Source organism: Papaver somniferum, chromosome 1, assembly GCF_003573695.1.
Source record: "Papaver somniferum cultivar HN1 chromosome 1, ASM357369v1, whole genome shotgun sequence".
Taxonomy (NCBI): domain Eukaryota; kingdom Viridiplantae; phylum Streptophyta; class Magnoliopsida; order Ranunculales; family Papaveraceae; genus Papaver; species Papaver somniferum.
This window is the reverse complement of record NC_039358.1, coordinates 240,083,407-240,095,732: the sequence shown is the minus strand read 5'-3', so window position 1 is coordinate 240,095,732 and position 12,326 is coordinate 240,083,407.

The following is a 12,326-nucleotide window of genomic DNA, read 5'->3' as shown; positions in this document are numbered from 1 at the left end:
TTAGTCTAGATATTTAGGCACCCTGATTCTAGCACAATTCACATCGTGATAAGAAATTTGCACGCGCACGATCTACCAATACATGTATGGCCTCGATCTTCAAGGTGTTGGATAGGAAGTTACGATTGCCAATCACTTTAGAATACTGAACGAAACTGGACTAGCTTGTTCTTTGGTTGGTTGGGATAGAAGGTGGAGGTTACATTAAGAAAGACAACCATCGAATTTAACTGGGTGCATCAAAAAGGGCTACCTCTTGCAAAGTGTCATGTAATCTTTTATTTCCTTTTGTATATGTATCAAAAGTGTTTCCTTGTCAGTTAAAAAAAAAAAAAAAAAAAAAAAAAAAAAAAAAAAAAACGATGTATATATTCAGAAAAAAATATCAGAAAAATACCAAAAAATCAAGTATTTATCAATTCCATCATCTCTTGTTCCAAAAATAAAAAGAGATTTGTCAATGTAAATAAGAGTCATGTAAATAGTTATCTTTTGTGTTTTTGTTGTAAGCAAGGAGGGTGTATGCCATTGATGTACAACGCGAGAAATTGTGAAATACCTCCAACTCATTCACAATTCTCGTAAAGTCCGGACAGCTAGCTAGATTTCGACCTCAGTTCTTAGCCTGAGAAACTATCTCTTGGTGATTAGTAGTCATAACTTCAGATCTTTCTTACACATGTGTAGATACACTTTACACTCTTATCACATGTCCTTATTTGTTATCAGTGCTAGGATGTGCCTTCGATAGCTAGATTGACATCTCCATTTTGCTGTGAGCTTAACTGTTTTGCACATGTCACGTTTGATGGAATCTGAGCTTATATTTTGACCTAGAACTTTGTAGGTACGTTCTAAGCAAACCTTCACGAGACTTCAACTCGTCCACTAAGGACACTTAGTGGTTTAAAAGGCTTAGTGCATACGCTAAATGCATTCGAGAGACCAGCGACAGTGGTATAGTTAGGATTTCCTTAGTTTTGTTTTACTTGAGGACAAGTAAAATTCAGGTTTGGGGGTATTTGATGAGTGCCAAATATTGTATATATTTATCCCTTTTTGTTGGCATTTTAACTCATCTTTTGTGCAATAATTCTACATTTTATCCCATATTCTGTATTTTCATTGTTTTCAAGAATAAATATTTTTATTAATTAATTTTGCATTTTTAGGTAATAAATAAAGTTCGGATGAGTCGCGGAGCGAAAAGAGCGGAAAAGCAGTGAAAAGCCGGGAGAAATTACGCAAGGAAGCCGCGAAGAATGGTGCGCACAACCTCATTTTCTACACACAAAAGCGCCTCCGTTCTCAGCCGTCAGATCAGTTCTCAGAAGCATCCGATGGTCGCTCCTTCATAGAGCATCAAAATCTGAAGTCTCTGCCAAGCACCACAGCGCTGAAATTCCAAGCCTTCGGATTAGATGGTAGTTGAATCCAACGGTCGCTCCGTTGATGTTCATCAACGTTTGATATCTCCGCCTTACACTACAGCACCTAACTCCATATTGAGCCGTCAGTTTCGTTGTATTTTTTGCATCCAACGGTCGCTCACGATCTGTCTCAATTTCTCCGTTAGATCCGTTTCAGAAGTTATCATCCTACGCCTTTCATCACCAAACATCAAGGTTCGATGATCCCGCCTAACACCCTAGCAACCGAACCTATACCACCCACCCAAACGCACCCTTCTCCCATTCTATCGAGCCACTCTTCCATCACCCCCCCTGCTGCAAACCACCCTTACCCTGCAACTATACCACCATCTTCTTCACCTCCACTGCCACCACCACACCGCCACCAAACAGCCACCAAACCACCAACTCTCCACAACAACCACAACCCATCACTACTATCATCACCCCCCATCACCTATTTATCTATTTCAACAACTCCACCATCCTCATCACTGTTAGGATTGGATTTGGTGAACTAGGTTGATAGATGAAGCAATTGGCGCGTGGGAATGGAGCAGGAGCGTCAGAGGAAGAATGGGTCGACGCACATGGGAGGAATTATGCCATAAAATTAGGTAATTTGAAAAACCTAATTTCACTGATTTTGGGGGAAAATTGGGGAAAACCCTAATTGGGTAATGGGGTATAAATTGATGTTGTGTGAAGTATGTGAAAGACACTATTTACCTCTCTGGACTAGCCAGTAGAGAATTTGCTACAAATTGTTATGAACTTCAAATCTCAGTGTTTTTGAGTTGACAGTTGCAAATTGCTTATGTGTTGAGTTATCTGATATGTTGCTAGTTGTGTATGAATTATCCATGTTAATGTATGTATGTTGCCATAACATGGTTAGCATGAGCTAATCAGCCTCAGGCCAAGGCTCAGTGAAGCCTTGTGCACTGTCAAGTGTGAATGAGCTAGGATAGTTACTTCCTATTGCTATGTTTTGATTGTGTAAATGAGAGATGCCAATGCTCATAGAGCCTGTGATTGGTTGTACTGTCAAAAGACAGCCAATGCTGGGGGTAGACTAGTGAGCAAGTTGGTGTTCTTCCATTTCTAGTTGTATGCTTAGGAATGAACATAACCTAGAAACATGTCACTTGATTAGGACATAAGGTGGATCATATGCCTTGGCTTACCCACCAATCCCCTTTCAGTCACTTTTATTTTTCAGTCCTGTGTGCTTGTATTTCAGTTACTTTTCTTGCCTTTCATTTTCTTGCACTTTGTAGCTACTGTGCACTGAAGTCAGTGCACTGAACTCACCCTGCCCTTGGCTTCCAATCCTTGGTTATTTGCTGCTTCTCTTAGCTGTTTCTTTGTTGCTTTACTTTCCAAGCCTTGGTTCATACCATTTACATGTTTTGCTCACTGCCTTAGTGCATTGTCACCATTGTTAGCCTAGGAAAACTTCTCATATGCTCCTCTCCCTGTGGACAAACCCTTACTCACCCTTTTATTACAAATCTTGACCTTGTATACTTGCAAGTGTATTGTGTGCATTTTATAACCACAACAGTTCGCGGACTTAAGACAACCGGCAGAGTTTTCCAAACTCAGCAGAAAATCTCGGCAAAGAGACTTTCGCCAGTTCGCGGACTAGGTTCGCGGACTTACACGCAAACGAGTTTTTGGAAGCAGAAATTCTCGGTCGAGAACTTCCGACAGTTCGCGGACTAGGTTCGCGGACTTGGCAAAGCCAATTCCTCCGGTTTCTCTCAATCAACAAAGTTCGAAAACTTCGGATTAAGGAATACACGGTTATGTAATCTAAACTCTCATTCCAATCATTGAGACATTCTCAGAGGACGTTATATAGCCGTTATTCACAGACCATTTCGCGTCAGAGCAATTCTCAAAGTAATTGAAACTGTTCATGACTTTCGTCACTAGGTGAAGATAAACTTGATCAAAGCGAAACACTTTACCAACACATGATTTCAAGATATAGATAGGCGAGATATACTCGGCTCGAAATATCAAATGTGTATGATCCAGTCTATATAGCGTACGACTTTTGTCTCATAAGAAGTAGGAGATAGAAGAGATAGACTTTTGAGTGATCGATAAGTTCAAGTCTCCACATACCTTTTTGTTGATGAAGTTCCACGGTTCCTTGTATAGATCTTCGACGTTGTATGATGAATCGCCATGAAGTCCTGGAGCTCAACTACACTTTTTTATCCTAGTCCGAGACTTAGCTATGTAGGCTAGAAATAAAGACTCATAGTTTTGATCACTTAAGTACAAAGCAATCCATATTCACCGTTAGATGAAAACCTGATTTAAATTCAAGCTAATATTTCTCAACTATTAGATCGAAAACTTAGCTTGTCACACACACTTGGGTAGACGTTTACTGGGTTTGTGAAAACCATGCCAAAACGTGTACGTGTATGTTGGTTCAACATAGTAACCCAAAAAGGTTAACCATATGAGCATTTCATATATTAACCATGTTCTTCTTCACCATAACTAGTTCAATTGACTCAAATGAACTAGTTAAAGAGTTGTTCAATTGCTATGAGATCTTATGTAACTACACAAGACACAATTGGAACAAAGATGATTCGATTCAATTGAATCGGCTCATGAACATTATAGCCAAGGTTTGCATAAAGCATTCCTTAGTAATTTAAGTTTCATGTTCAGAGCACATCTTTAGATCATAACCTCTTAAATTCAGAAGTTCGTAGACTTAAGTTAATCGATTGAGTTTTCCAAACTCAGCAAAAATTCTCGGAAAGATAACTTCCGCCAGTTCGCGGAGCACACAAACGAGTTTTGGAAAATCCAGCAGAAATTCTCGGTAGAGAACTTCCAGTAGTTCGCGGACTGGGTTCGCGGACTTGGCAAGCCAATTCCACAATCCTCCCGATTTCTCTTGATCAACAAAGTTCGAAAACTTCGGTTCAAGGAATACATGGTTATATAATCTAAACTCTCATCTCAATCATTGAGACATTCTCAGAGGACGCTATGTGGCTGTTATTCACAGACCGATTCACGTCAGAGCAATTCTCAAAGTGATTGAAACTTTTCATGACTTTCGTCATTAGGTGAAGATAAACTTGACACACGATTTCGCGATAAAAGATAAGCAATGAATGCTCAGATCGAAATGTCAAATGTGTATGATCTAGTCTATATAGCATGCGACTTTTGTCTCATAAGAAGTAGGAGATAGAATAGATAGACTTTTGAGTGATAGATAAGTTCAAGTCTCCACATACCTTTTTGTTGATGAAGTTCCACGGTTCCTTGTATAGATCTTCGTCGTTGTATGATGAATAGCCATGAAGTCCTTGAGCTCAACTACACTTTTCTATCCTAGTCCGAGACTTAGCTATGTATGCTAGAAATCAAGACTCATAGTTTTGATCACTAACATTGGCAAAGATGCTTGAGATAGCAACGCATGCGAGGTCGACCGAGCTATGCTCTAACACAAAGGTCAAAATTACGAAGCCTTGGAGCGAAAATAAAGCTTATCTTTGGCTCGAGTGTATTCATATACATTCTCAACATCCAAAGACAAAAACGAAGACTGCACCGTGGCTCGTAATTATCTAAGTAAACAAAGCCAGGGGGCAAAAATTGAGCTTATCTTTGGCTCGAATGTATTTATTAGAGTTGTCAACAGGGCAAGCTAGGGTCAACCCGGCCCTAGCTTGACAAGCCATGGACGGGTTAGGGTCAACCCTAGCCCTAGTACTATTCATGTACAAGCCCAAAACCCCACCCTAGCCCTATACGGGTTGGCTCTGACGGGTTGCGGGTTGACTTGTCAAATGGGTGGCTGAAACGTAAAATCACTTAAACGTATAAAAAACTCAGTGGGCAGAGGGATTCAAACTCATCCCATCTTGGTTCATATCTGAAAACTATAGCCACTCTTCCATTTTGTGGTTGTTGATTACTTTTGCTTGTTATCTTATATATAATGGTATATTTATGTTGGTCAATGTTTTCCAAAACGCTAAGAAAGCACCCACTACTCCGTAACCCTAAATCAAATGAAATTTGGATTGTATTAAATCATTTAAGGAATATATGAACTTTGATTTCTTGTAATAAAAACCCTAAAATCATCCTAAAATTCCTAAATTAGTAACTTAAAATTCCTAAATTAGTAACTCACACGAAATTGACGGGTTGGCGGGTAACCCGCGGGTTGACCCTAGTCCGTCTTGTTTTTACTAGGCCTACATATGACAACCCTAACCCAGCTAGTTTAGACAACGGGCCAAGCCGAGCCGGGTTGAAACAAGCCAAGCTAGGTCCAACCCGCAAGTCGGGTTAGAAATTGACAGATCTAGTATTTATATACATTCTCAACATCCAAAGAAAATTACGAAAACTGCCTTTGGCTCGTACATATCTAAGTACGAGCAGCCAAGGGAAAATATGGCGCTTATCTTTGGCTCGAATGTATTCATATACATGCTCAACAACCAAAGACAATTACGAAGGTTGTCCTTGGATCATATGTACCTAAGTACAAGCATCTAGGGGCAAAGATGAAGCTTATCTTTGGCTCGAATGTATTTATACACATTCTCAACAGCCAAAGACAATTACGAAGAGTGTCCTTGGCTCGTACGTATATAATTACGCGAATCCAAGGGAAAATACGAAGGTTATGTTTGGATCGAACGTGTCCATACACGTTCTCAGCAGTCAAAGACTATTACGAAGGCTGCCCTTGGTTCGTACATATCTAAGTACGAGTATACAGGGGCAAAGATGGAGCTTATCTTTGGCTCGAATGTATTTATACACATTCTCAGCAGTCAAAGACTATTATGAAGGCTGACCTTGGCTCGTACATATCTAAGTACGAGTATACAGGGGAAAATACGAATCTTATCTTCTGATCGAATGTATTTATACACATTCTCAACATCCAAATACAATTACGAAGACTGCCTTTGGCTCATACATATCTAAGTACGAGCAGCCAAGGGCAAATACAAATCTTATCTTTGGCTCGAATGTATTTATACACATTCTTAACAGCCAAAGACAATTACGAAGTTTGTCCTTGGATCATACGTACCTAAGTACGAGCATCCACGGGCAAAGATGGAGCTTATCTTTGACTCGAATGTATTTATACATTCTCAACAGACAAATACAATTACGAAGAGTGTACTTGGCTTGTACTTATATAAGTACGCGAATCCAAGGGAAAATACGAAGGTTATCTTTGGATCGAACGTGTCCATACCCGTTCTCAGCAGTCAAAGACTATCACGAAGGGTGCCCTTGGCTCGTACATATCTAAGTACGAGCATCCAGTGGCAAAAGCGGAGCTTATCTTTGGATCGAGTATTTTCATATGGAAATCAAGGGAGATCAACAGGATGCAAGGTTATGCAACCTAGCTGAGGTAAGGCTGAACGAAGAAAGAGTCGTCGAACAATAACATGAAAGGAAAAGAAAAAGGGAGAACACCAACGAAGTGAAGAAAGAAGACTTCAAGGTTCACGGATCCCCCTCGCCTAAGAATTCAAGTACTAACAACGCTCCGGAGGGTGATAGCTCCAAACACTGTCCTTGAATCGTACTATCTAAGTGTGATCAATTAAGGACGAAGATGAAGCATAAGGAAGAAGGTTCAAAATACAACTCGCATGGAAGGACAAAACTTCGTTTGTCTAAAATTCTTAAGATTATCGCCTTGCGAATTTATGGGGGCAAAGGAAGGTATGTAGCATCACATCATCAGCGAAAGTCAATCCCCCCAAACCGGACATACAAATGAAGGTAGAGGTCATGATAATTGTAGCCAAATACATCAACAATGGTTGTATTTTACAACTTAAATCTGAATCCAAAGGTATGCATGGGAGCGAATCCCCTTAAAGGCAGACTCCCCAGCATCAGGCATACATGGGAACGAATCCCCTTAAAGGAAGACTCCCCAGCATCAGGCATACATGGGAGCGAAGCCCCTTAAAGGCAGACATGGGAGTGAAGCCCCTTAAAGGCAGACTCACCACCGTCAGGTATGCATGTGACCGAAGCCTGTTAAAGGCAGACTCACCATTGCAAATAATGGGTTTTTCAATCCAAAGCTACGAATTAAATGTACAATTCAACAAAGCCCGTATGTGTAGGCGTACGCATACACAAAGAGGCTACAAACCATACTCAGCTACGAGGAGTCACACGACGACGCATAAGCAGACGCAACCTGTCAACCACCACTATTTTTTTTTCCTTAACAAAGAATTTTATTAATAACCAAAGAGTTATACACAAAAACACTCTAACTGTTCAAAGAACATTACAAAAAACAATAACTAAAACAAAAAAGATAGTTTTTCTTTATTTGTTTAACAAAACCTATAATAAGGTTGATCTGGATTCTCTAGGTTTCCTAAGAAAATTGGTCTTGAATTGAATATGCATCTCTCTCCTCTTGCCAAAATTGTCCCCCTCTTTGCAAGCTTATCTGCAGAGAAGTTTACTTCTCTGTAACTGTGTGTATAAATTCCAAAGATTGAATTTGTGAACAAATATGTGATTTCACCCTGACTTCGCTTTCAGTTGTTTGCTTCAATATATTTTACTTAATTCTTTCCACTGAAAAAATTTCCTCTTCATAGATGCACTTATTTCTCATAAACCACGGTTCTCTCATAGTGATAAATGATGCTATTCTCCATATATCCTTTATTACATGACTTTTATTTTTTTTTTCCAATGGTAGCATTTTTTCAAAAGATCTTGGATTAATGAAAGTGAAGATACCTCCTAACCATTTCCATATAATTTCACTAAAGACACAAAACCATAGCATATGTTCCTTATTTTCTTCAGTTTTTTTTTGCAAAAAAACACAACTTGAAGCCATACTAACTTTTCTCTTTTTTAAATTTTCATCAGTAGCACAGATGTTTCTTGCTAATTTCCAAACATTGCTTGATATATTAGGATGTATTGAAGAATGCCATACCTTCTTAGTCCGTTGTAGCTTTGGGAATTTCTCTCTTACTGCTTCAACAACTGATGCAACTGTAAATTGTCCAGAAATTGTTCCAGACCAGATTCTCCTATCTTCACCTCCATTGAAAGATGGTAATTTATTTCATTCTATCATTTCCAATATTTCACTTGGTAGCACCCACTTACTTTCTAGAATAATGTCGGATACTTCCAATTCTGGGAACTGAGCCATAAATGCATTATCAGGGAATTGATGTTGCATAGTTGCATCATGTAACCATTTTTCTCTCCAAACTGAAATACTTTCACCATTTCCTACCAGCCGTCTTGTACATTCATTTACATCATCTATCACCCATTTAAGTCCTGGCCATATGGATGATTTCTTGTAATAAGATATCCATTCACCCTTCTTATTTTGATACTTTTCTTGAAAAAATTTAGACATTTCATCAGTCCCATTTTGAATCCTCCAGAACAACTTCATTAAAAGAGCTTTATTGATTACTTCCAGTCTTCTTATTCCCAGTCCTCCTTCATTTATTGGTGAACAGACTTTGTTCCATTTTAATATGACTTGTTTTTTATTTGCTGGATCTGCTGTCCACAAAAAATTTCTAATTATTCTCTCACACTCCTTCAACACTCTTTTAGGCCATTTATATATTGACATATTGTAGAGTGGCAGACTGCTTAGAACAAACTTGACCAAAATAACTCTTTCCTGAAATGAAAGCAGTTTACCCTTCCATCCTGCAAGTCTATCTTGTAATATTTCAACACAGTTCAATACATGAAAAGACTTCGCACTTCCTATAAATAATAATACACCAAGATACTTATCTTGGAATTCATCCAATGGTATATTGCATTCTTCTGAAAGATGTAATCTTCAATTTTCACCTGTGCCACCTATAAAACACTTGTTTTTGTCCAAACTCACTATCTGTCCTGATGCATCTTGATATTCTTTAAGCACTGCCATTAATGATTTAACATTCTTCTTTTATCCATTGGAAAAAAGGAAGACATCATCTGCAAAAAGTATGTGTGAAGGTTTAACACCATTTCTATATGTTATTTCCTTAAGACTGCCATCTTGTATTTTCTTGGTGATTTCTTGGTATATATTAGGTGCAGAGCTAACAAGTGCAATACAATACCGCTGGAGAAGAGATTTTGTTCCTGCTGGTCTTAATGCAAATTTTCTAAAACTCTTACCAAAAACAAGTAATGCAAGAAAAGTAAAACAGTTTAGACCAATTGGTCTAATGAATTTCAGTTTCAAAATCTTTACCAAAATATTGGCTACAAGACTGGGGAGTACAATACAGAAGATAGTTTCTCCCCAACAGGGAAAATTCATCAAAGAAGGAACAATTCAAGATCAGATTGCACTAGCATCACAAATGATAAATGAACTTGATACAAAGATAAGAGGAGGTAACTTTGGTTTAAGAAAATATATTACTCAAGCTTATGATTCTCTTACCCGGAAATTCCTTTTTCAAGTAATGAGTAAATTTGGATTTTCTGATAAATTACTTCACTGGTTACAAACTATCTTACAATCTGCAAAGATATCTGTTTTAGTCAATGGAGGACCAGAGGGTTATTTCCAAGTTGAAAGGGGTTTGATACAGGGAGACCCTCTCTCCCTCTTCTTTTTGTAATAGCAGAAGATTTTCTGAGTAGAAACATCGTCAACCACCACTATTGCGATGCTTTCAGTCTAGAAATGCACGAATCTTGTACACATTTGTATACCCACAAGTGCACAACTCAAATGAAGCGAAGAACGAATTATGTATACATATGTATACCCGAATTCTCCAACCTGAGGAACATACGAAGTGCCAAAGACTAGTGCAAGGGGCAATTCATTGCAAGAAGAAATTCTTTAATACTAATAAGAAGCAATAATCCAATTCTATAGGGTACCCTTCAAATACACATGGTGTCAAAGGAATTTGTATTTCTATACAAGAACGAATCTTACAAGAGCAACTCACTGCAACCATAACGAAGACTATAAGGGGCATCTCACTACAGGCAAAGTACCATGTGGCACCCAAGGAGAACATGTAGCTGACAAAGACAAGGAGGAAACCTCAAATTACACGGACGAAGGCTCCATAATACAAATACTTTTCCTTTCAAAATCTGCAAGAACCAGCTTTCAAAGGAAAAAGGGGGCAAACATACATCAATCATGGCGCCTCTACAACATCAAATAAAAACAACAAATACATGGTGAAGGTAATACAATTGTAAGGTATGCTTATATACGTAGAAATCAATATAAATCTTGGATTTAGAATATATATTTTAATGCGTGTGAAATAAAACAAACATGCAAAAACAAAGGGTTAGAACTGACACCCACCGTCAGAATTGACGACAAAAACGAAGGGTTAGAAATGACACCCCTCGTCAGAATTGACGATGAGGCAAGGAAAGACATAATTGCACATATGTCAATACTCGGATCCTCGGGGCAATAGCTCCCTTCATGAGGCAGTAAGAAAAATTAAGATATCCTCTATAGAGATACCTTGTCGAACCAAGCAGTCTTCGCGCTGAACGCGTAAAGTTACAGGAAAACTATTGCCTACGTAGGAACCTTCGCCACCACGGTACCTTCTGGCCAAAGGATATTTAGGTAGGACGATGAATGTTCCACCAAAGGTTAATCATACCTTAGCACCTAGCGATGGCTTGATTGTGCAACAAACTTGGCATACTATGTCACACACATAAATATTGTGCAACAAAGCAAGCAAAATGCTATAACTGATGAGTGCCAAATATTGTATATATTTATCCCTTTTTGTTGGCATTTTAACTCATCTTTTATGCATTAATTCTACATTTTATCCCATATTCTGTATTTTCATTGTTTTCAAGAATAAATATTTTTATTAATTAATTTTGCATTTTTAGGTAATAAATAAAGTACGGATGAGTCGCGGAGCGAAAAGAGCAGAAAAGTAGTGAAAAGCCGGGAGAAATTACGCAAGGAAGCCGCGAAGAATGGTGCGCACAACCTTATTTTCTACACACAAAAACGCCTCCGTTCTCAGCCATCAGATCAGTTCTCAGAAGCATCCGACGGTCGCTCCTTCATAGAGCATCAAAATCTGAAGTCTCTGCCAAGCACCACAGCGCTGAAATTCCAAGCCTTCAGATTAGATGGTAGTTGAATCCAACGGTCGCTCCTTTGCTGTTCATCAATGTTTGATATCCCCGCCTTACACTACAACACCTAACCCCATCTAGAGCCGTTAACTTCGTTGTATCAAAAAATCTGACGGTCGATCCTCGCTTGCCTCCGCATCACCATCCGATCTACCTACCATCTTCGCATCTCGCAGCTCAGCGTCGCAGAACATCAAACTCGATACGCCCGCCTAACACCCTAGCAACCGAATCATTTAACCTCAACCAAACATCTCCTCCTTCCTCTCCATCGACCTCACCCCCTCTGCAGAGACACCATGTCCTGCCACCACCAGAACACCACCTCTGCCACTGCCGCTTCATCACCAAACACCACCAAACCACTCCACCTTGTCCATAAAATCAATACCCATCATCACCCCCTCTTTCTAGCCCCCTATTTGATTGATTTTTCTTCTCACCTTTCTCTGAAACCCTAGAAGAAAAATCAATCGATTAGGCGAGTCTAGAGTAGCAATTGGCGCGTGGGAATGGAGCAGGAGAGTCAGAGGAAGAATGGGTCGACGCATGGGGGAGAGATTGTGCCATCAAATTAGGTAATTTGAAAAACCTAATTTCACTGTTTTGGGGAAAAATTGGGGGAAAACCCTAATTGTATAATTTAGGGATTTGGGGGTATAAATAGACTGTGGTGTTGTTGTAAAATACATGCTTGGATTAGCCTGCATCCAG